Source organism: Schistocerca piceifrons, chromosome 10 (assembly GCF_021461385.2).
Source record: "Schistocerca piceifrons isolate TAMUIC-IGC-003096 chromosome 10, iqSchPice1.1, whole genome shotgun sequence".
NCBI classification, from domain to species: Eukaryota; Metazoa; Arthropoda; class Insecta; order Orthoptera; family Acrididae; genus Schistocerca; species Schistocerca piceifrons.
Genome location: NC_060147.1, coordinates 12,126,837 through 12,149,720, shown reverse-complemented (window position 1 = coordinate 12,149,720; position 22,884 = coordinate 12,126,837). Strand labels below are relative to the sequence as shown.

Here is a 22,884-nt window from a genome sequence, read left to right as displayed (position 1 = left end):
CGCGCAATCGCGGTTGTCTCAGACCACTACGAATCCTCATCACTTAATTCGATCAATGTCTAAATTAAATATTTAAAATTTATCCTAAACGCCGCTTGGCATTTGAAATTTTTGTCTTAGTACATATGTCGTTAGTTCTTAAATATCTTTCAAATACATAATATTGTTAAAGTCTAAGCGTAGGCTTTCGCGGCCGTTGTCTTCTTCAATAAAATTCTTCAGGGTATCAGACCGCATCGTCATAATTTTAAAATGCGCCAACGTTTCGGCCAGCGTTGCAGCTAGCCTTCATCAGGGCCTTACGTTAACTGCTAAATGAACACACTTGGTTCCTTAAATAGCTGCACGAGAAAACCGTGTCGTTACTTGATTGGCTGTAAAAGGAGGAGGAGGAGGAGGGGTGAAAGGTATGCTTTATTGGTGTTTTCTTTATTATCTGTCATTGGCTGAAATAGCTGTTTTCTATTGGTCTTTATATTAATCCACCCCATTGGAGGAGACGGACGAATAGCGAACAGGTGATGGCTGTGACGTCACACTGTTTCCATGCTGTCCAGAAGCCGGCTGCGGCGTGCCATTGCTTTGTGTGCTCGCGACCACTACTGCGGCTCTCCGCGGGTCTGCATGGGCCGCCACGGCTCTGCCGCCGCTCCGTAGCCCTGCTATTGCAGGCAGCCAAGACCTCGGAAGCTTGTACCCGTCCTCTCTATTCATGTTGGCGGGTCTTTCGGCTATTTCTATCGCCTCTCTAATATTTCTTTTGAAAGTGAGAGGCTGTTTCGCCAGGACGCGGGCTTCTTGAAAAAATATTGGTTTCCCGCACTCGTCTCGGTGTTCCGCCACTGCTGACTTAGTGCGTTGTTTCAGGCGGATATATCTGCCATGTTCCGAGAGCCTTGTGCTAATCAGACGTCCCGTCTCACCTATGTAGACTAATCCACACGCACAACCAATTCCATACACGCCAGCTGTGTGTAGTTTGTCAACTGCATCCTTGGTAGAACCGAGCATGTCTGATATTTTGTTTCTGCTTCGGAAAATTGGTTTGATGTCGGCTTTTCGTAGAATTTTGCCAATACGTTCGGTGACCCCTTGTACATATGGTAACACAACAATGCTCTGTGCCTCCTTCTCCTCTTCCCTATTAGTCTTCTCCCTTGTCGACATGGTGCTGTCTATCATCTGCTTCCCATAGCCATTAGTTCCGAAGATGGACCTGAGGCGTTCAAGTTCTGTCTTCAGATGTTCTTCGTCGCTTATCCTGTACGCTCTCTTCGTTTGCGTGTGCAGGGCGGACTTCTTCTGCATACCTTTCACCCCTCCTCCTCCTCCTCCTCCTCCTTTTACAGCCAATCAAGTAACGACACGGTTTTCTCGTGCAGCTATTTAAGGAACCAAGTGTGTTCATTTAGCAGTTAACGTAAGGCCCTGATGAAGGCTAGCTGCAACGCTGGCCGAAACGTTGGCGCATTTTAAAATTATGACGATGCGGTCTGATACCCTGAAGAATTTTATTGAAGATTGTTAAAGTCCTTTAAAACAGAAACAAAAATTACAATAAAGTTTGAAATGTTTTACTTTTTCCACTCACGTGCTTGCCAGCATGTGTATAGTTTGAATACCTTCTTCGAAGGATTTGTTGCGGCGTTGAATTGAATTCTTTAGCCATACATGAAGGTCGTCAAAGTTTGGATATTCATCCTAAAATAGCTGAAAATTTATCACCATCATTTGTCAAGTCCTCAAAAATTATAAGAAGTGCGGCAGCATCGTCTCTTCTCATTTTGACTGTATGAACCTCCCATACAGAGCATTTCTATTTTGATGAAAGTGCGCAGCTACTCGTTCAGAGGAATCATTAATCTGGCGACCCTATTTTATGCAATTATTTCAGTTAGCCAAATAAGCACAGACCTCGTAACACCTTTGTTTATGAAAACTTAATTCCAGTAACCAGTAACTCCACAAGCAAAGGGACTTTAAAGTGCATGGATTTCTTCAATTTGTCAATAACTAGGCTTCTACTACATTGTTGTACTTACAGCAACTTTCTGTATCACTTTATATTACTTTTTAAGAAACCGTTTCTGCTTCACCTGCAAAATGTAATGAAACAGAGTTACGAGGTTGTCATTGCCTACCACCGGTGAGTAATTAATTAACCTCAGGAAGGACAGACGGAGAGGTAGTACCAGAAGCTGCGTCTCGTCGGACCAAAACGAATCATCTGTCTCTCTTCCATCTAACGTCGCGTATGATATGAAACACCAACAGAAATCTGCACGTTTCCTATTGTCTTCTAGTAATGACTTACGAACAATACGAATTCTTGACAGACCCATCTTGAAACACTTGAGCAGTGTCTTGTCGATATTACAACAGAGAGGCCATACAGGCAACACACACAGTTCATGGTACTCAGAGTAGGCAGTGAGCAAGTCTGTCAACTTTATATGGCGTTATCACTTTTAGTCGACCGCTTTTGTCTACATTTGCCACATTGCCTATCTTCTGGAACTTGTTCAGCCGCACGATTCTGGTCTTTTCGGTGTATCATTACGATACTTTCTTGTGAAAACATTCTGTTTCTCAACACAACTGGCTCGTATAATGGACAGGATGATAGTGACTAACTTCTACTGCGGTGTTTTTGAAGCTGTGGATCGCGACCGCCTTGCAAGGCCGCAAAGCCTTGCTCAGGGGGTCGCGGTAGCAGGAGAAAGCAGAAACTCGTCCATTTTATGATCGCTCAGACCGAAGCGCGAAGACAATAATCACGTCCGTACTTGCTGCCGTACTCTGACAACTGATTGTTGGGACCCAAAACGCGCGGATATGACCCCGCTCACCCCCACGCCTCTACCGCGGCAAAGAATATAATTATACCAGGGTTGGAACTTTAATAGCGGCAAGTATTTATTTACAGCTCGTACAAAATAGATACGTGTTTCAAAGTTTTACTGACCTTCAAAGTAGTCACCAGCATTGTGTATAACCCGTTGCCAGCGATATGGAAGTCGTAGGATACCCTTAGCAGTGCCAGTTGTGTTGATGGTTCGAGCGGCGCGGTCTCTTGCCCGACGAATTTGTAGCAGATCTGAAGCGAATGCCGCGAAGTGTTTCCTTCAGTTCAGAAATCGAGTTGAACTCACGAGGGCTTAAGGCAGGGGAGTGCAGTAGGTGGTATAGCACTTAGCAGCCCCATCAGTCAAACAAATCAATAAAAGCTTTCACTGTACGATCTTGAGCAATGTCCTGCAAAATGATCCGGTCCTGCAGAAAGTGTTATCACTTCTGTCTCTACGCTGTTCATTTGTGGGAACACAACCTACGACCAGCTGTCATACTTTTGGGTCGCGTATTTAAAAAACTTGAAAAACACTGCTCTAATGTATGAGTACCCCATTTATTCGCAGTTAACCATGGCTCATTTTGTAACTGTTTTGATGCATCTCTCCACGCTACTCTAGCCTGTGCCTGTGCAAGTATCTTCATCTCTGGATAACGATACCCATTTGTACCTGCTTAATGTATTCGAGCCATGGTTCCCGCTACAAGCTTTATCCCCTCACTTTTCTCCATTGCCAGTTCGACGATTCCTGGATGCCTAAAAAGATTCTATAAGGATGAGTCATCTTGAACACCCCATACGTAAACACTCCAAGGGACTATAATAACGGGCTGTCGTAAGGAATTGTCCCGTCGCCCATGTTGTACAGTATACTGGAAGGTGTATCAAGTACTGTAAATTACTTATGTAATCACATTGCCTTGACCGAAACAGAAAAAATGATTAAGACAAGTCCAGTCTTAGTTTAACTGATACATTTACTCTCTCTCTCTCTCTCTCTCTCTCTCTCTCTCTCTCTCTCTGTCTCTCTCTAATTATTGACAGACAAACAAAGCGATCCTGTGAGGATTCCGTTTCTAAAGATTGACGCACGGAGCGCGAAAAACTTCTCGGTCGCATAACATGGTCTCTGTTATAAGACGAACGAATTTTGTGGATGAGCCTCAATGATTTTTCAACTACACAATTCAGGTAAGTCATCCAAAAGACGTAAGGTAAAAATAGGCTTTTTTTTAAAAAAAAAAAGAATTATGTAATGCTTGCTAGTATACAAACATGGAGACAATTTAGAAGAGCTTTAAGAGGCCGTTTTATCACCTGGTTACTACCGAAGGTCATAGCAATGCGGCGCGATACACTTGCTGCAGATCGAAATATCCCAAAGGTCACGCCGCTCGGCGCCTTATCGATCGGCACTACTCGTCAAGTGAAGCGCGGCCCCCCGTGGCAACACAATCGAGACTACAGTAAACAAACATCTCTCATAAAACACTCAATCTGGTGATCTTTCGTAACACCGCGATCATAAATTCCCCCCCAACATCGCCGCATCCTGGCCTTTTCAGCTCCTCAGCACATGACGAACGCGTGAATTCTCCCTTCCCTCGCCCTTCGCCAGTATCGTCCGATCAGCCTATTTCAATTCTACACCAAGAAGAGTCACCACTATTCGAACCGAGGCACATCTCCAGCTCGTGCCAGAATAGTGGCAGAGTGCTAGAGAGTGTTAGAGCTAAGCTGCTACAAGCATCGAGAGATCTATCCTGATTGTCATTAACTGCTAGACAGTGTTTCAGAGTAAACCTGTGAGATGCAGTACAGGAAGGGGAATTCCGCGGACAAGTTCATAGAATTATTAGCTGTTCAATTAAATGGCATAACACAGAGCTACCCTGAGAACTAACGCTGACATACGAACGCGATTAGTGAACGTCATGAACACAGATCTCCCTCTATAGTCGTTTAATCGATACCGACTCTCCGTGACCCCATGACCTGAAGCACGCCAAATTGTTTCTGTCTTGCACTGTCTCCCCCACACTTACTTCTGTAATGGGATGGATCCATCCCATCCTTTACCTCCTCCTCCTCGAATGTTCGATCTTACCCAGTTTTAACGTCATCTCCAGCTAATCATTTCTTCTCATACGTGCCCAGAGTAGGTCAGTTTTTGTTTTACTATCAGACTCCCAGATTTGCTGTAATGCCGACCCAGTCGTTCTCCTGCAGTCCATGAAACTCTAAGGAGTTAAGAGATAGCGAGCAATAAAAAATCTGGAACCACAAAATTTCGCCTGACATCTATTTCGGAGAAACAGGGATAAACTGAAACGTGTGATTAAGTGAAAACAGTTTCTTTCGGGTTAGATAAAGCCAAAGAATAGACACGTACTTGCTATTGAGTAAACAAAGCACTCATTCTCAGCAAAAGGTAACAACAGTCATTCCTTCAAAACGGAAAATACTTTTGTTTACAGTCGTACAGTAATTTCCTATGCATAAAAAATTCTTTAATTTTCTAATACACTCACAGTACTACATACAAAATCACAGAAAAGATAATGTGGTGGAAGCACTTTGAAGTAATCAACATACTCCGATCAATCTGCGATCAGAATACAACCTGGCAGGACTGAATGTACTTCCCTTGACCTACATCACGAAATTCGGCAAGAAGCAAGGTTTCGCAGAAAAAATAATAATTCGAAACTTGTTACATTGTACCACATAAAAATATCTTTTTGCCATACAGTGAATTCACCACCCGTCAAGAACACAACAGATGAACATTACTGCATGCGGACATAACATGCAAGTTGCAGTCGTGTTTTACTAAGTACGTAAAAATGTTTTATTAAATCTTCCCTCTCTAGATATATAAACTGAAGTCCCCAGCTTGTGTGTCCGGCGTAATTTGAGGAACTACTCTAGAGACTGTGGCACGGTCTTTAAATTCCCGGAAGCCATGTCTTGCCCGTATCGATAACAGGCAAAAATCGTAGAGATTCTCGATTTTTAGAATGGATGAACTATGTGTATACGTAATGAGGCTTGCACGTCCACCAGGCCAATGTTTTTAGGTATGATATGAGCAGTATCAGTACCACTTTTGTTATAATAAACAAAATGTACGAAGCTGATTTTTATGTACGACAGGTAGTTCGATTCGAGGTACAACAAGAATGCTTTGAGAAAACAGATTCTTCTTTTTTCACCTATACGTGTTTCTATAAATTTTTAGAATCATCAGTGGACTCTCTTCCGTTTTTAAATCGAATAAGAGATAAAAAGTTGTATGATAATATTTATGGTTTTGGGCTTGTTGTCATTACATACTAACATTTTATATAGGGTGGTTTTAATAAAGTAGTTTCCGAGGAGAATCAGACGACACACGAGCTCCTCCCAAATACATCTTGAGAAATGACCACAATGTAAAAATTCGAGAAGTTAGGACGTTAAATAAGAATTAAAAATGTAAAACAGGAGCAACAAACAAATTATTGACATAATAATGAATAATTACATATTTTAATTAGGGATGTTGAGAATACTCCACAGCGCATTGTGTAAAGCTTATTTTCCAATAATAGTTCAGAAATTAGCTTTATTATACATTAATGGATGTGGCGTGAAAGCTTCTTTAATCTATGTCGTAACAAAAGTTTATTTTATTCAGAATTAATTAACGGTTGCGGGATGTTTTGACAAATTTAAAATTATTACAGAAGTTGATTATACAGTTTTCAAGAACGTTAATTAGATTTCAACTCTTATGTCAAACATTTTTTCTATATCATGGTTTCGAAGATATTTGCTATAAACCTAATACACCAAATTACCTTTCGGGATGTGTTTCCCTCCTTAAAAGTGAAACTGGGTAAAAATGGGAAAAATACACATTGCATTAGTTTGACCACCCTACTATCCGCCAAGTTTCTTCAAGATCGTTTATGTACACCTAGGAATGTCCCCTCGTCATTCGTAATACGTCGCATCTGGGAAACACTGGTTTTTGGACTGTCTGTTGGGCTTGCTCTGTTTCCTTGTTAAAACACCTGGTACACCTTAACAGTTCGTGTAGTTGTCAGCAGTAGAGCTGGTAATTTCGTGCAGCTTCTCACCTGGAAGTAAGAAGCATTTCTCTATGGTACAATGTTTATATAAAACGAACAAAAATGGCCGAAAATGGAATTATTTAATTTTAGGTTATTCTGCCTTTTGTTAAAGTTTTTCATCTTAGTGTTACAATTTATTTAATTTCTGCTATTACTACGTTATTGTTTTCAAAAATATTGCTCCTTATTATGACGACGTGGTACTCATGATGGGCATTGTAGATTAGTGGGCAATGTACTGTAGAGAAATTATCAGCTAAGGGGAATTTCACTGAAACATGTATGAGTGGAGAAAAGTAGGAAATTGTTTGCTCAACTTGACTAGGAGAAGGGATAGGATGATCCTGAGACATCAAGGTGTAGTGAATTTGAAAGGCGAGAAGGGGATTTGGGGGGGGGGGGGGGTAGAGCGCGCATAAAAATTGTGGGCGGAGATCTTGGCTTGACTAGGGTAAGCAGGTTGAAGTGGGTGTGGGTTGCAGGGATGCGAAGACCTGCACGAATATACTACTGTGGAGAGCTGCATGAAAGCTGTCTTCGGACTGACGGCTGACATAAAAGCTAACAACAACCAAAAATTATAATACCGGTATATGAAATTCATATGAAGGTTAGCGTATTAATTTGACTAAATTCACTTCGAGTTGGATGTTGAATGTATGAGTTCCTCACTGAAAATTACGTGCATTAAACCAGCTCACTCGATAAATGAACATAAATATGTTCAGTCGGAGGCTACGAATATGTGGTCGTACTTTAAAAACAATGTAAACAGTTAAATGGACCACTATTGGTATAGTGGAAACTCGTTTATCCAAAGTAGCTGGTACCATAGGGCATCCGAATTGTTGATAATCAGGATGATCCAAAAATTCAAAATAAAATAATTGCTTGGGTTAAATGCTGTAAGCTTGAACGTCAAATTAGTTTCACGTAGAGAGACAAATCATACATCGTTTGTACGAGATACTGAAAAAAGTTTTATACACCGAAGTCAGAGAGCCACATTCGTATGTCTTTTATGAACAGTACGATGACGTTTCAGCAGCTTTAGTTCAGCCGAAGCTGTATCCACCTCGCGTCCCAAATAAACCATTATTTTGTTGAGCTGCGTTGTTACCCCTTTTTCTGGCACAGTTTCTTCAGCACCAGTTTCGTCAGTTAATGCATCATGACTATCGTTACTGTCTGTAGACGAACAAACGGGGATAGTATCGTCATCAGGATTGACCACTTTGAAATTAGTCTTAAATTCCGTTCTGCTTATTCTTCCAACCGTTCAAGACCCAATACCAAATTCAGCAACAGTTCCTCCCTTCCACCCACACCGCTCTCGAACAGTTCTCCTTCGTCCATCCTGCGCATTTCAATTAACAGCACGTTCTTGGTTTTCTTTGCGTCATAGAACACTGCTGAGCAGTTTAAGAAAATAGATGTCTTTACTGGTCTTTCTGAACTAGTCGATAGTTTAATACAGTATTCATTTAGGAAAGAACGCAACTAAAACAGTGCATTGACAATGTAAACAGATTAACTTGAATAATAAATAATGATGAAGCACTGCACTTTCTAAAACTAGTTTCATCTGTGTGGTGTTATACGTCTTGCCCCTTTCTACATCTCAGAACAAACGTCTTCACGGTATATTACCGGGGATTAAACTGTGTATATAGCAAAATGTCCTGTCCTGCCTGCCTGCCTGACTGACCATTGCCGAGCCCAGTACGCTGCAGACAGAAACTTGAAATTTGGAGAGGATGTTGATCTTATACTGTAGACATCATTTATTAAGTGGTCGTTCGAAATTCCACCCCTAAGACGATGAAGAGGAAACGAAAGGTTTTTTTTAGAAAATATGTCGCTATTAAAGGAATTTTTGGAGTTAGAATTACGACAAATGGTATTTCGTTTCTCGGTCAGAAATAAAAAATGCGCGGTTCCGTGTTTTTGGTAATTCAACCACTAAAGGAGTGAAACAGGAGGTGAAACTTTTTTTAGAAAATATCACGTTATATTAAAACATTTTTAAAACTGAACGTATGAAACCTGATATTCCACTTCTTGGTTAGAAATGTGTTAGGGGATGAAAGTTTCTATGTCAGTATCACCACAAGAACCCAAACAGCAGGATTAACGAAAACCTCCGACTGCAGCTACCAAAATCGAGTTTTCGTCGGAAGTACAGGGTGATCAAAAAGTCAGTATAAATTTGAAAGCTTAAACCACTGAATAATGTAGATAGAGAGGTAAAAATTCACACACATGCTTGGAATGACGTGGGGTTTTATTAGAACAAATAAACACCCCATATTGCTAGAAACGTGAAAGATCTCTTGCGCGCGTCGTTTGGTGATGATCGTGTGCTCAGCCGCCACTTTCGTCATGCTTGGCCTCCCAGGTCCCCAGACCTCAGCCCGTGCGATTATTGGCTTTGGGGTTACCAGAAGTTGCAAGTGTATCGTGATCGACCGACATATCTAGGGATGCTGAAAGACAACATCCGACGCCAATGCCTCACCATAACTCCGGACATGCTTTACAGTGCTGTTCACAACATTATTCCTCGACTACAGCTATTGTTGAGGAATGATGGTGGACATATTGAGCATTTCCTGTAAAGAATATCATCTTTGCTTTGTCTTACTTTGTTATGCTAATTATTGCTATTCTGATCAGATGTAGCGCCATCTGTCGGAATTTTTTTGAAATTTTGTATTTTTTTTTGGTTCTACTAAAGCCCCATGTCATTCCAAGCGTGTGTGTCAATTTGTACCTCTCTATCTACATTATTCCGTGATTTATTCAGTTTTCAAATTTATACTGACTTTTTGATCACCCGGTATATTCGGAAAGGACCGTGCTTCTATGGCCGTAATTAACGTGAATAGTTTAGAAGGTGTTGCAATTTGAGAACAACATAAAAATTAAATAAAGTAAAAGCAGAAAAGAATCCGTGCAGGCCGTAAAGTCTACGGGAGCGGAGCAGAGGCCTTTGGGCTGGTAGAACAGAGCTGTTCCTGCAGAAGCGTGACGGAGGAGTCAGTATCGGTGCCGTTGACCTCCGGAGTATCAACATCGTTGACGAAACGGCGACTCAAGGCGAATTCAGAGAGCTTAGAAGGGGCGCCTCACTGCTTTGTAAGCTGCCTGACGAGGAAGGTTCGCCAATTTGTTGTCCTCGCCCCCGTTTGGCCCGCTGGGTCGACTGGCGTATTTGCTGACCTCAGCGCGCTGGGTAGAGAGGATTACACGCGCAAACAGATTAGGCGGCCGCGAAAGTCGAAGCGGCCTACGCCTGTGGTGTCGCTGGTCTGGAGGGTAAATGCGCGTGACGTCACACGTTGCCTCATAGCCTCTCAGGCGCTATTACATCACGGCGGTCCTGTCCCGGGTCGGCGGAAATAGCTGACCTTAAAATAGCTTCATTATAAACTCCACGTATATGGGGAGCTGAGATTGCGTCATAGCCCCATCCCCCTTCCGGACTAGAGAGTTACACCAGTGACACGTCTTGCAACAGGCGATGATGATGATGATGATGATGATGATGATGATGATGATGATTACTATTGGGTAGTCGTAGTTAGTTTCATGTTCCACACGATAAATCGTAATGATGTGGAACGAATCATAGTAAGCGATAAAATGTCTGCTTTCACCATTTTGTGTTGGTGGCGGGCGCGTGGGGGGGGGGGGGGGGGGATTAGCTAGAAAAAGTTTCGAAAAGCTTTGAAATTATGTGTAAAGTTCGTCGGAAGTCACTAACTGCTCTAATTCTCAAATACTGGATGAATTTAATTTAGATCATTTCCGCGTTGTAAGTTACGCTGCATCTAAACTACTGGCCATTAAAATTGCTATACCAAGGAGAAATGCAGATGATAACCGGGTATTCATTGGACAAATATATTATACTAGAACTGACATGCGATTACATTTTCGCGCAATTTGGGTGCATAGATCCTGAGAAATCAGTACCCAGAATTACCACCTCTGGCCGTAATGACGGCCTTCATACGCCTGGGCATTGAGTCGAACAGAGCTTGGATGGCGTGTACAGGTACACCTGCCCGTGCAGCTTCAACACACCACAGTTCATCGAGAGTAGTGACTGCCGTATTGTGACGAACCAGTTGCCCGGCCGCAATGACCAGACGTTTTCAGTTGGTGACAGATCTGGAGAATGTGCTGGCCAGGGCAGCAGTCGAACATTTTCTGTATCCAGAAAGACCCGTACACGACCTGCAACATGCGGTCGTGCATTATCCTGATGAAATGTAGGGTTTCGCAGGGATCGAATGAAGGGTAGAGCCACGGGTCGTAACCCATCTGAAATGTAACGTCCACTGTTCAAAGTGCCGAAAATGCGAACAAGAGGTGACCGAGACGTGTAACCGATGGCACCCCGAACCATCACGCCGGGTGATACGCCAGTATGGCGATGACGAATACGCGCTTCCGATGTGCGTTCACCGCGATGTCGCCAAACACGGATGCGACCATCATGATGCTGTAAACAGAACCTGGATTCATAAAAAAAATGACGTTTTGCCATTCGTGCACTCAGGTTCGTCGTCGAGTAAACCATCGCAGGCGCTCCTGTCTGTGATGCAGCGTCAAGGGTAACCGCAGCCACGGTCTCCGAGCTGATAGTCCATGCTGCTGCAAACGTCGTCGAACTGTTCGTGCAGATGGTTGTTGTCTTGCAAACGTCCCCATCTGTTGACTCAGGGATCGAGACGTGGCTGCACGATCCGTTACAGCCGTGCGGATAAGATGCCTGTCATCTCGACTGCTAGTGATACGAGGCCGTTGGGATCGAGCACGGCGTTCCGTATTACCCTCCTGAACCCACCGATTCCATATTTTGCTAACAGTCATTGGATCTCGACCAACGCGAGCAGCAATGTCGCGATACGATAAACCACAATCGCGATAGGCTACAATCCGACCTTTATCAAAGTCGGAAACGTGATGGTACGCATTTCTCCTCCTTACACGAGGCATCACAACAACGTTTCACCGGGCAACGCCAGTCAACTGCTGTTTGTGTATGAGAAATCGGTTGGAAACTTGTAGGTGTCGCCACTGAACCCAACCTTGTGTGAATGCTCTGAAAAGCTAATCATTTGCATATCACAGTATCTTCTTCCTGTCGGTTAAATTTCGCGTCTGTAGCACGTCATCTTCGAGATGTAGCAATTTTAATGGCCAGTAGTGTAGATGTACAGAGCGATACTAGCGCTGATTCTGAACAAAATTTTAAGTCCCATAGTGCTCAGAGGCATTTGAACCATTTTGAAATAATCGCCGATACTAAAAAACGCACGTAGTACTTTTGATAAGATTTAAGTATCCGATGCGACGACCCTTTTACTGGTACGTTTCACATGCTTACAAACATAACAACAACAAAAAAGTCACACAACTCTTACTAATACAACACTCGATACTGCAAAATTCGTTACTTTTTTGATCACGCCTCGCAGATATTTGTGCGTGGTATTGCTGTGGACCTACGGAAACTGCGCACGCATTAATCCCTGGGCTCTTAACACACGTATCTCGTAAAGATCAGGCGGTGGAGGGCCCGCATTAAGTTCTCAGGTAACGCTGAACAGGGCGGATAAGATAAGCGAGAAACCCGAGACACATCCGCACAAATGCGCGGCAAGGCCAAACTGTTGAGAGCTGCAATTTATCTTCGGTTGCGAGAGGTCGTACTTGAGATTGCCCCACTTGGTGTCAAGCAGCGTGATATTACTAAATCGATCACAGAAAATGCCCCACTGTGTTGTCAAGCAGCATGATGTTGCTAAATCATTCACAGCAAATAATATTATCACTGCCCTCTGACCGAACTGTGCTCTGGTTTTTTTTTCTGGATGTGGCGTCATCTGGGTATAAAACTAAGCATTGCCATTGACTCTATGCCACGCCCTTTCCTTCCGCCTGACTATGTTTGAAAAGGGAATTCTTGATCTGCGGAATAATTTGGTTGTCGCAATCTTTTTTTAATGTCGTACTGTGTGTGTTGCAAGGATTGAAATTTTTTGTTGTTATAGGAGAGAACGAAACAGCGAGTATACGAAACATTGACAGTGCCGTGGGCTCCTGCAAAGCACACAAGTCACAGCTCATCTCCGCTGTTTGTGTGCAGTGAAATGGGAGATTTGAAAACCTATTTTACACCCAAACCGCACAGTTCCGGATATGGTTCCTTATCAAAAGTCCCCTCTACAGCCCCTCGTAGCCTATAATAGGAGCCGGCCGGAGTGGCCGAGCGGTTCTAGGCGCTACAGTCTGGAACCGCGCGACCGCTACGGTCGCAGGTTCGAATCCTGCCTTGGGAATGGATGCGTGCGATGTCCTTAGGTTAGTTAGGTTTAAGTAGTTCCAAGTTCTAGGGGACTGATGACATCAGCAGTTAAGTCCAATAGTGCTCAGAGCCATTTGAACCTATAATAGGAATTGTGACACACGTACAGAGTGTTAACGTAAAAACGTGCAAAAATTTAACAAGACGTACGGGATTCTTCACTGAACAATTGAGGTAGCGAACCTGGAGTCTGAGACACCAGCTTAAGGAGATGATAGGAATAAAATCACATTACTCTGTACTTCTTAATTTACATGAGTTACAGTTAACTCCAAATACCATCACTGACACAATGAACATATCATTTGTACCGTATCTTACAAAAGATGCTGAAACTGACGGCCATCAACCTCAATGCAAGCATGAGATACGCGAACACGATTCTGACGCAACCTGACAAATATTCCCGGTGTGTTTCGAATCACATCGCAGGCAGCTACCATTCTGGCAACTAATTCCATTTCCGTATCCACTGCGGTCTGATACATAAGTGACCAGATATCCCATAGCAAATAATTAAGGCGGTTCAGTTCAGGTGACCTCGCAGGCCATGGAATAGGACCTACCCTCCCAAAGCCCGCCTGGTTAGCCGTGCGGTCTAACGCACTGCTTTCCGGGCGGCACGGTCCCCGGCACGAATCCGCCCGGCGGATTAGTGTCGAGTTCCGGTGCGCCGGCCAGCCTGTGGATGGTTTTTAAGGCGGTTTTCCATCTCCCACGGCGAATGCGGGCTAGTTCTCCTTATTGCGGAGAACCCAGTACGTTGTACTCGATGGTGAGTGTTCATCGGAGGTGAGGGTATCATCTGGAGTGCCCCAGGGAAGTGTGGTAGGTCCGCTGTTGTTTTCTATCTACATAAATGATCTTTTGGATAGGGTGGATAGCAATGTGCGGCTATTTGCTGATGATGCTGTGGTGTACGGGAAGGTGTCGTCGTTGAGTGACTGTAGGAGGATACAAGATGACTTGGACAGGATTTGTGATTGGTGTAAACAATGGCAGCTAACTCTAAATATAGATAAATGTAAATTAATACGGATGAATAGGAAAAAGAATCCCGTAACGTTTGAATACTCCATTAGTAGTGTAGTGCTTGACACAGTCACGTCGATTAAATATTTGGGCGTAAAATTGCAGAGCGATATGAAGTGGGACAAGCATGTAATAGCAGTTGTGGGGAAAGCGGATAGTCGTCTTCGGTTCATTGTAGAATTTTGGGAAGATGTGGTTCATCTGTAAAGGGGACTGCTTATAAAACACTAATACGACCTATTCTTGAGTACTGCTCGAGCGTTTGGGATCCCTATCAGGTCGGATTGAGGGAGGTCATAGAAGCAATTCAGAGGCGGGCTGCTAGATTTGTTACTGGTAGGTTTGATCATCACCGAGTGTTACGGAAATGCTTCAGGAACTCAGGTGGGAGTCTCTGGAGGAAAGGAGGCGTTCTTTTCGTGAATCGCTACTGACGAAATTTAGAGAACCAGCATTTGAGGCTGACTGCAGTACAATTTTGCTGGCGCCAAGTTATATTTCGCGGAAAGACCACAAAGATATGGGAGATTAGAGCTCGCACAGAGGCATATAGGCAGTCATTTTTCTCTCGTTCTGTTTGGGAGTGGAACAGGGAGAGAAGATGCTGGTTGTGGTATGAGGTACCCTCCGCCACGCACCGCATGGTGGATTGCGGAGTATGTATGTAGATGTAGATGTAGATTCCGCCTCAGTTACACTATGTTGGCAATTGCTCCGCAAACATTGCCTCCGCGTGCGCGTACACTATAATTTCTCTACCACGCAAACATTGGGGGTTAGACTGGTCCGGTGTGAGACGTTCCCAGGGGGGTCCACTGGTGGCCGAACCGCACAATAACCCTGGGTTCGGTGTGGAGCGGCGGAGAGGTGCGTGGACTGCTGTAGCATTTTGTGAAGTTGTGAACCACCGAGGGCTACAGCGGTGACGAAACCTCTCCGTCGTTTCTAGGTCCCCAGTTCAATACAATACGAGTACAATACCCTCCAATCCAGCGACCAGGAAATACAGCAATGAGATGGCTGCGGACATCCACACTGAAGTAAGACGATGCACTCATGTTGTATCCACATCCTCCCACGAACAACCAAAGGTACGTTCTTCAACAACTCTTTCCACGAACACCAAGTACAGGTGGCCATTTAGACGGCCAGGTGGAAGATGTTGCCCAGTGAGATTATCGGCCCAGATATTCACAGCAAGACGTATTTGATGGTGTGACTCTACTATGCGTGAGGGTTTTCCACATCCCTCACATGGCTGTTTCTGCTGTTCGAAGTGCCATCACGATCAAATGAGGCCTCGTAAGTAATAGCACGATCTGGAGGAAACCTGGTCGATCAATGTACTGTTGGAGAAACCACTGACACAGTGCGACCCTTGGTGCAAAGTCAGCCACAAGCATTGCATGGACTCGTTGTGGGTAATATGGGTATAATTGTTGTTCGTGGAGTACTCGCCACAGTTTAGTATGTGCAGCGCCCATTTCACGTCCTGTACGACCGAGTACTTGTAGTGGGGTCCGTTGCAACACGTTCCAGCACCTCCTCTTCAAAATCGTGTGCGAGTGGTCCTCATGTTACCAGGTACCTCCATTCTTCTTTCCAATGAACCAGTCTCCCGCGTTCGTCGATCGAGAGAAATAAAGACTCTTCGTGACGGATGATGGCTGTTAGAAAATTGTTCCCTGTTTAGCCCTTCAGCAGCGAGAACATTGCAACGTACTTGCCCATACACAAGGCGCAAATCAGTTTTGCTAAACTGTACCGGTACTGCTCCATCGTATTGTACTGTACGTCTCTGAATAGCACTGAGTAATGAATGGGTCTGTCGTTGATTCCTAGCACGTTGTCCGTGGCGCAGTGTAAATGCTATACAACAGAGCCACCTTATGGGCAGGTAAAATAAAGAAAACCTGTATCATGACTTCCTGGTAATCAGGCTCGCCCTGCAGGAAATAGAGATCGTTCAAATGGCTTTGAGCACTATGGGACTTAACATCTGAGGTCATCAGTCCCCTAGACTTAGAATTACTTAAACCTAACTAAACTAAGGACATCACACACATCCATGCCCAAGGCAGGATTCGAACCTGCGACCGTAGCGGTCTCGCGGTTCCAGACTGCAGCGCCTAGACCCGCTCGGCCACAGCGGCCGGCGCGGGAAATAAGGAATTACATATAAATAAACAGCACAACCTGTACGCATGTTAGCTGTAAATAAGCTGTAGAACAGTAATGCTACACAAAGCGGTAGACAAGTCTGCTTCCATATCTCCTTAAGCTGCATTCTCCGACCGCAGGTTCCCTACCTCAAATTGTTCAGCGGAGCATTCAGTATGGCCTGTTTAATTTCTGCACGCTCTTACGGAAACACCCCATATATGATCTAGTGGATAACGTTGGCAGTGCCCTGAGGCTGCGGTCTCCGGTTGCAACGCCTGGAGACGATAGCGAAATGCAAGAAGACCTGCACATAAATAAGCGAAGAAAATCACTACTGTTCGATTACTCTGTTGGTGAAAAATCACTGGAAACAGTAACAACCTAATAAGGGTGGCAGGGAGGGAGGGAGGGAAAAAAGAGAGAGAGAGAGAGAGAGAGAGAAAGAGAGAGAGAGAAAGAGAGAGAGAGAGAGAGAGAGAGAGAGAGAAAGAGAGAGAGAGAAAGAGAGAGAGAGAGAGAGAAAGAGAGAGAGAGAAAGAGAGAGAGAGAAAGAGAGAGAGAGAAAGAGAGAGAGAGAAAGAGAGAGAGAGAAAGAGAGAGAGAGAAAGAGAGAGAGAGAGAGAGAGAGAGAGAGAATGTGTGTGTATGTAACCATCCGGAACAACGTAAAATGGAATGGAAGTGACTACAAAAAACAAACTGTAAGAGAACCAAATGCCGGACCAATTTATCAGGAGAATTTCTTGGAAATGTAATTCGTCCACGAAAGAAATAGCTTACAAAACCCTTTTCCGACCTATTATGAGTAACGGCGTTCGGTCTGGGATCGTTAAGAAGATGGATTAACATAGGAGGTAGAGAGATCCAGCGAAGAGCGGGCGCGTTTCCTCACCGGATAGTCTATTCGCCGCGAGAGCGTTACGGAGATGCCTAACGTACTCCAGAGGCAGATGCCATAAGAGGCTTTGTGCATCACGGAGAGGATTAGTGTTGAACTGCCCACAGCCTACGTTCGAAGGAGAGTCGGGCAGTATATTACTTCTTCCTACATATCTCGCGAAACAACAGCGAGAAAATCAGAGGAACAAGAGTTTAGTACTTAAGTTGTTTTTCGCTCGCACGATTCTCAAGCAGAACAGGGAAGGAAGGAAGGAACTAATGCTCGTATCGGAGGTATTCTCCCCCACAATCCGTACGGTGGCTTGCGGATTATATAAGAGGGTCATTCAGTAATTACAGAGACAAATTGGTCTGCGGAAAATATTGTTAGTAGGACAAGTGTGGTACTTTCATGGCTTTAAGTTGGCATCACTGGGATGAGCCGTGATCAGCTGATGTATCAACACTGTTTATGAAAACAAAGTATGGAAAAATTAAAAGAGTTGATAGATTCAAATACCTGGGGGAGTGGATCCAAGCCAATGGACTGGATAACACAACAAATAAAGAAAGAATAAAAAAGTTGGAATGTGCATATAAATTAACACAAAACTACTACAATAAGAAATCATTATCCATACAAGCAAAGATTAAACATTATAATTCAGTTATTAGGACACAAGCAACATATGGATCAGAGTGCCTAACATTGAATAAGAAAGGCGAATTAAGAGAACTAGAAAAAAGAGAGAGAAAAATATTAAGAAAAATTCTAGGTCCTGAGAAAAACAAGGAAAACAGGTGGATTAAAAGGAGAAATGAAGACCTATACAAAAATACAGAAAAGAACACAGATACAATGAGGAAGAGACGGCTAAAATTTTATGGACATTTAAAAAGAATGGAAGAAACACGAATTACAAAGAAAATTTTTAATTACGTTAGTAAGCTGAAAAACACCGTAGGATGGATAGAAGCAGTAAAGAAAGACGCCAACAAAATAGGTGCTACAGAAGAAATAATACGTGACAGGAATAACTTTAGGCTACTTATAGAAAACGCAAACTATGAAGAAGATGCGCCAAAACCTCGACCCAAGAGAGTGTGGACAGATGAGCAGAGACGAGCAGTTGGCGAGAAAATGAAGTAGGACTGGGAAGAACGGAAGAAAAAGAAACACCATAAGTCTTAAGTTGTATGCGGTCCATAGCTGGCCAAATTCATAATTAAAAAAAACACTGTTTTGTTCATAACCTCAAAAGTACATCTCAAGATGGCGAGTCCGCTTGAAATGTCCACATTAACTGAACAACGTTCTGTTAATCGTGTTTTACTTGTTGAAGGCGAGTAAGCAGTGAATATATACTGTAGAATGTCTTAAGTTTATGGGGAAGGTTGTATGAATCGTACAAATTTTTAAAAGTGAGAAGAGCAGTTCAGAAATGATCGCGACTCAGTGACTGACGAACATCCTTCTGGCCGACCAGTTGCGGTTTCAACTCCCTCACGTGAAAATCAAATTGGTGACTGTGGAAATGATAGCTGATAAGGTTCAAGTTACTACTGGTACAGTTAATAACATTATCTGCAGCAAGCTGAAGTACCGCAAAAAATGTGCAAGATTGGTCCGAAAGGAATTGACACGGCCTCACAAGGTAACAATGTTGAGAGTGTGCACAGAGCTAAAGGAACATTATGAAAGAGAAGGTGAGCACTTTCTCAACAAAATTTTAACTTGTCATGAAATTTGGGTTCACTTTTATCAGGCAGAATCAAACAGACAAAGCACATCAACTCAGCTGTCAGGAAAATATGCAAAACCGAAGCATCAGCAGGAAAAGTCGTGTTGACGGTGTTTTGGGATGCTGAAGGTCCAGTTTTTTGTTATCATCTCGAAGAGCAGCGTACAATGAGCAGCCAACATACTCGGATTTGCATTTAAACAAGGTGAATCCACCGAGGGAGAGAGACGTCAATGGTCTCAGAGGAGAGGTCTGATTCTCTAGCAAGACAACGCACGTGCTCATATTGCTCAACCAACCCGTGAAACCATCGATAAAACGGGCTGGGAAGTACCGCCTCATCCCCCTTACACTCCTGATTTAGCATCAAGTGATTTCCATTTGTTTGGTGCACTGAAAGAGGCATTACATGGCAAGAGGTTCCAGGACAACGAGGACGTGAAAAAGTTTGTGGGAAATTGGTGCAACCATAAAGATAAAAAGGTCTTTGCAGACAGAATAAAACCGCCTGTACCCCGTTGGAACAAGTGCATAAATGTTCAAGGGGATTATGTTGAAAAGTAGAAGTATTGTTTTGTAAAAATGAACGCATTTTTTCTCCAGACCACTTGAATTATTGATTGACCCTCGTATTTTTCAGATGTAGATGTAGAACAGCTGAAAACGAATGCCAGGATGGTCCCTTTGTAAAGGAGCTCTCACACGTTCAATAATGTTGCCAAACATCAATATTTGACCGCCCGAGGGCGCGTATTGACGTTGTTAATAGCAGAAATATTGACGAGCAGTATAGTCAGTACATATTAAACGTGAGAGGTCAAGTTGCATTGACGGTTTGACAGTATTCTTCTGCATTCATATGTTGACAGAGCTTCATGAACCAGCCACACGACGGTATACACCGTTTATGTTCTCAATTCACCTTTGTGGATATCGTACCTCAGATTCCATTTATCAAATACCGTAGTTTAAAAGAAAACAAATTTAATAGGCCTATGCAAGGGTAATCACTGGACAGGGTGACCCACAAGTTCGTTAACATTTAAAAATGCACTAATCCACGGAATAAGATAGATAGAGAGTTAAAAACTGACACAGGCCTGAAATAATATGGGTTTTATTGAAAACAAAAACGAGTGGAAAAACTGGTCAACAGATGACGCTGGACAGCAACACGCCAGTGACACTCCATGAGAATCGTGTATGAAACAACTTGTAGTAAGAGGAAGTGAGATCATCCCTAGCCTGGTTGATAAATACCTGTTGGAAGATACGACATGCATGATGGTACTCCACCCCATATTGCCACACGTGTGAAAGATCTCTTGCGCGCATTGTTTGGTGCTGAGCCGCCACGAGCGTCATGTTTGGCTTCCTAGGTCCCCAGACCTCAGCCCGTGTGGTTATTGGTTGTGGGGTTACTTGATGGCGCTAGTCTACCGTGAGCGTCGGACCTCAGTTATATAGATGGTGTGTGGGTTGCTTTAATGTATTGACAATTTGACAAACTAGTATTGTCAATAAATACTGAACGTGTGCTGGCTCCTTAAAGGGCGCGACCCATTACCTTCGCGATACGGCCTCGTGCTCTGTTGCTCGTAATCTCTTCGTAGACGGAACGTTATCTTCTTCCTACTTCAGTGACGGGATATAGTCACTGGAAATGCTGAATGAAGTGCATCGAGTTAAGAGTCCCACACCGATAGACCAGTGCAGTTTGTAACGTCAAAATATATTTTTTTTTTTTTCATTACTAGGCGAGGAATTTTCGTCGTACACTCGTGGAACAATATATGTGCAACTGCCTTTCGCCGGCCGCGGTGGACGTGCGGTTCTGGCGCTGCAGTCCGGAGCCGCGGGACTGCTACGGTCGCAGGTTCGAATCCTGCCTCGGGCATGGGTGTGTGTGACGTCCTTAGGTTGGTTAGGTTTAAGTAGTTCTAAGTTTTAGGGGACTTATGACCTGAGATGTTGAGTCCCATAGTGCTCAGAGCCATTTGAACCATTTTTTGAACTGCCTTTCACACGACTGCTCAGCTGTACATTTCAAAATTGTTCTACAGTGGTGTTTGTTTCATTTCTTTTGTGTGTCAGTTTAGCTCTCTTCGGGTATGATTGATAAAAATTCTGCAGGTGATTACACGAATAATATAGATTATATTATGTAATTCTTTTATCTAGCAACGGGAAAGTACGCCGGAAGAACACTTACGCTTGTATCATGAAGCAAATACAAAAGTGTCATCTAGCCGCGTAATCATCTTGCTGGAAACTAAACTTAGCCAGTGACTCATGTTGGCCATCGTGAAACCATTCGCTAAATCGCGAAACTTCTGAGAAAACGTTTTCAGTTTGAAGTTTTTGTATATTGGAGAGAAAGGTTGGTTTCTCATTTAAATGACATTCGGTAACTGAAAAAGCAGTCATAACCATAAAACATATAGTAGTATATGTACAAAGCGAACTAATGTAAAACACGTGGAAAAGGGGAAATTACGGAGTTTTCCTCTTCGATTTTGTTCATGCTTAAACAATTTGAAACTCGTTGACTGTACACCAAAAAGCTGTTGTACTCAATCTGTATAGCCGTACGCTAAAGGGTTTAATATAGTAAGACGAGTATTAACGGGCAGAAACTGTATACTGCATATGGAAGTTCGTGGCATATTGAAACTGTGTGCAGGCCTTAGATTTTCGCGGAAAAGTGCTTTACCAAGCTTGGGTAGGTCAGTCGGTAGAACACATTGCCCACGAAAGACAAAGGTCTGGAGTTCGAGTCTGCGTCCGGCACGCAGTTATAAAGTAACATTTTCACATCAGCGCACACACTGCTGCAGAGTGAAAACTTAATTCTGGAAAGTGTGTGTGTGTGTGTGTGTAACTCATGGGCGCGCATATTACCCAATATTTGAGAATGAGAGCACTTTAATATAACTCCAATCCTGTACTTGGCTGACAACATGCTCCCCCCTGCCCTTCACACACACACACACACACACACACACACACACACACACACACACACACAAAATGATGAAAAGAAAAAAGAAGTTTATCGCTTACTGCATTTTCAGTCTTCATCCAGTTAAAGGGCAGCGTCAGGCAAGACGTTTTGATGTATTATTTCTTTACTAGTAATACTCTTTGCAACACTTTTGCAGCCAGTGTCCTCGTATGCGGCTAGATGTACCGGCTAAGTTAAATTGTTGTAGGACGCATAGTTCGGAAGATATGTCATAAACAGTGAGTTGTGCGAAAAGCTAGATTTCGCTTGCAGTTGAGCGCACACTATCCAGACTATGCTCGAGCGGTGTTTCATAATGATAGTATCTGCGACATGCAACAAACTTCTAACATAATTTCAAACAATTTCTAAACTACTTCTCGTTTACCTGCTTAAAGTCAAATATTTGACGCATTAACTCATTTGCAAAGTAATCAAAAGTACGAAGCTACTTTATATGTACATGAGAGTTCGAATCTTTAAATAATCAGGGGTACGGCGATCTAATGCTCACGTGGAAAGAGATTTTACCCTGGCTCAGATTCACAGTTTGAATGTTTTTAATCTTATGTTTGCGATTTAGGAGTTACCAAGCTTATACCTATTTAACTGTAGCATTCAGTCCCAACAACCAGAGCGCAGATACATTAACATCGCGGCCGACTCGTCGGCCTGTTGAGTTGACGAGTTAGTACGCACTGTATTCAAGTACGTAA

The 22,884-nt window shown here is 43.3% G+C and overlaps 1 protein-coding gene across 3 annotated transcripts in view; it reads left to right on the top strand.

Moving 5' to 3' along the window:
• The window catches only part of LOC124719115 (uridine phosphorylase 1), a 404,330-nt gene that overhangs the window by 335,809 nt on the left and 45,637 nt on the right, over nucleotides 1-22,884 (top strand). The window lies entirely within an intron of this gene.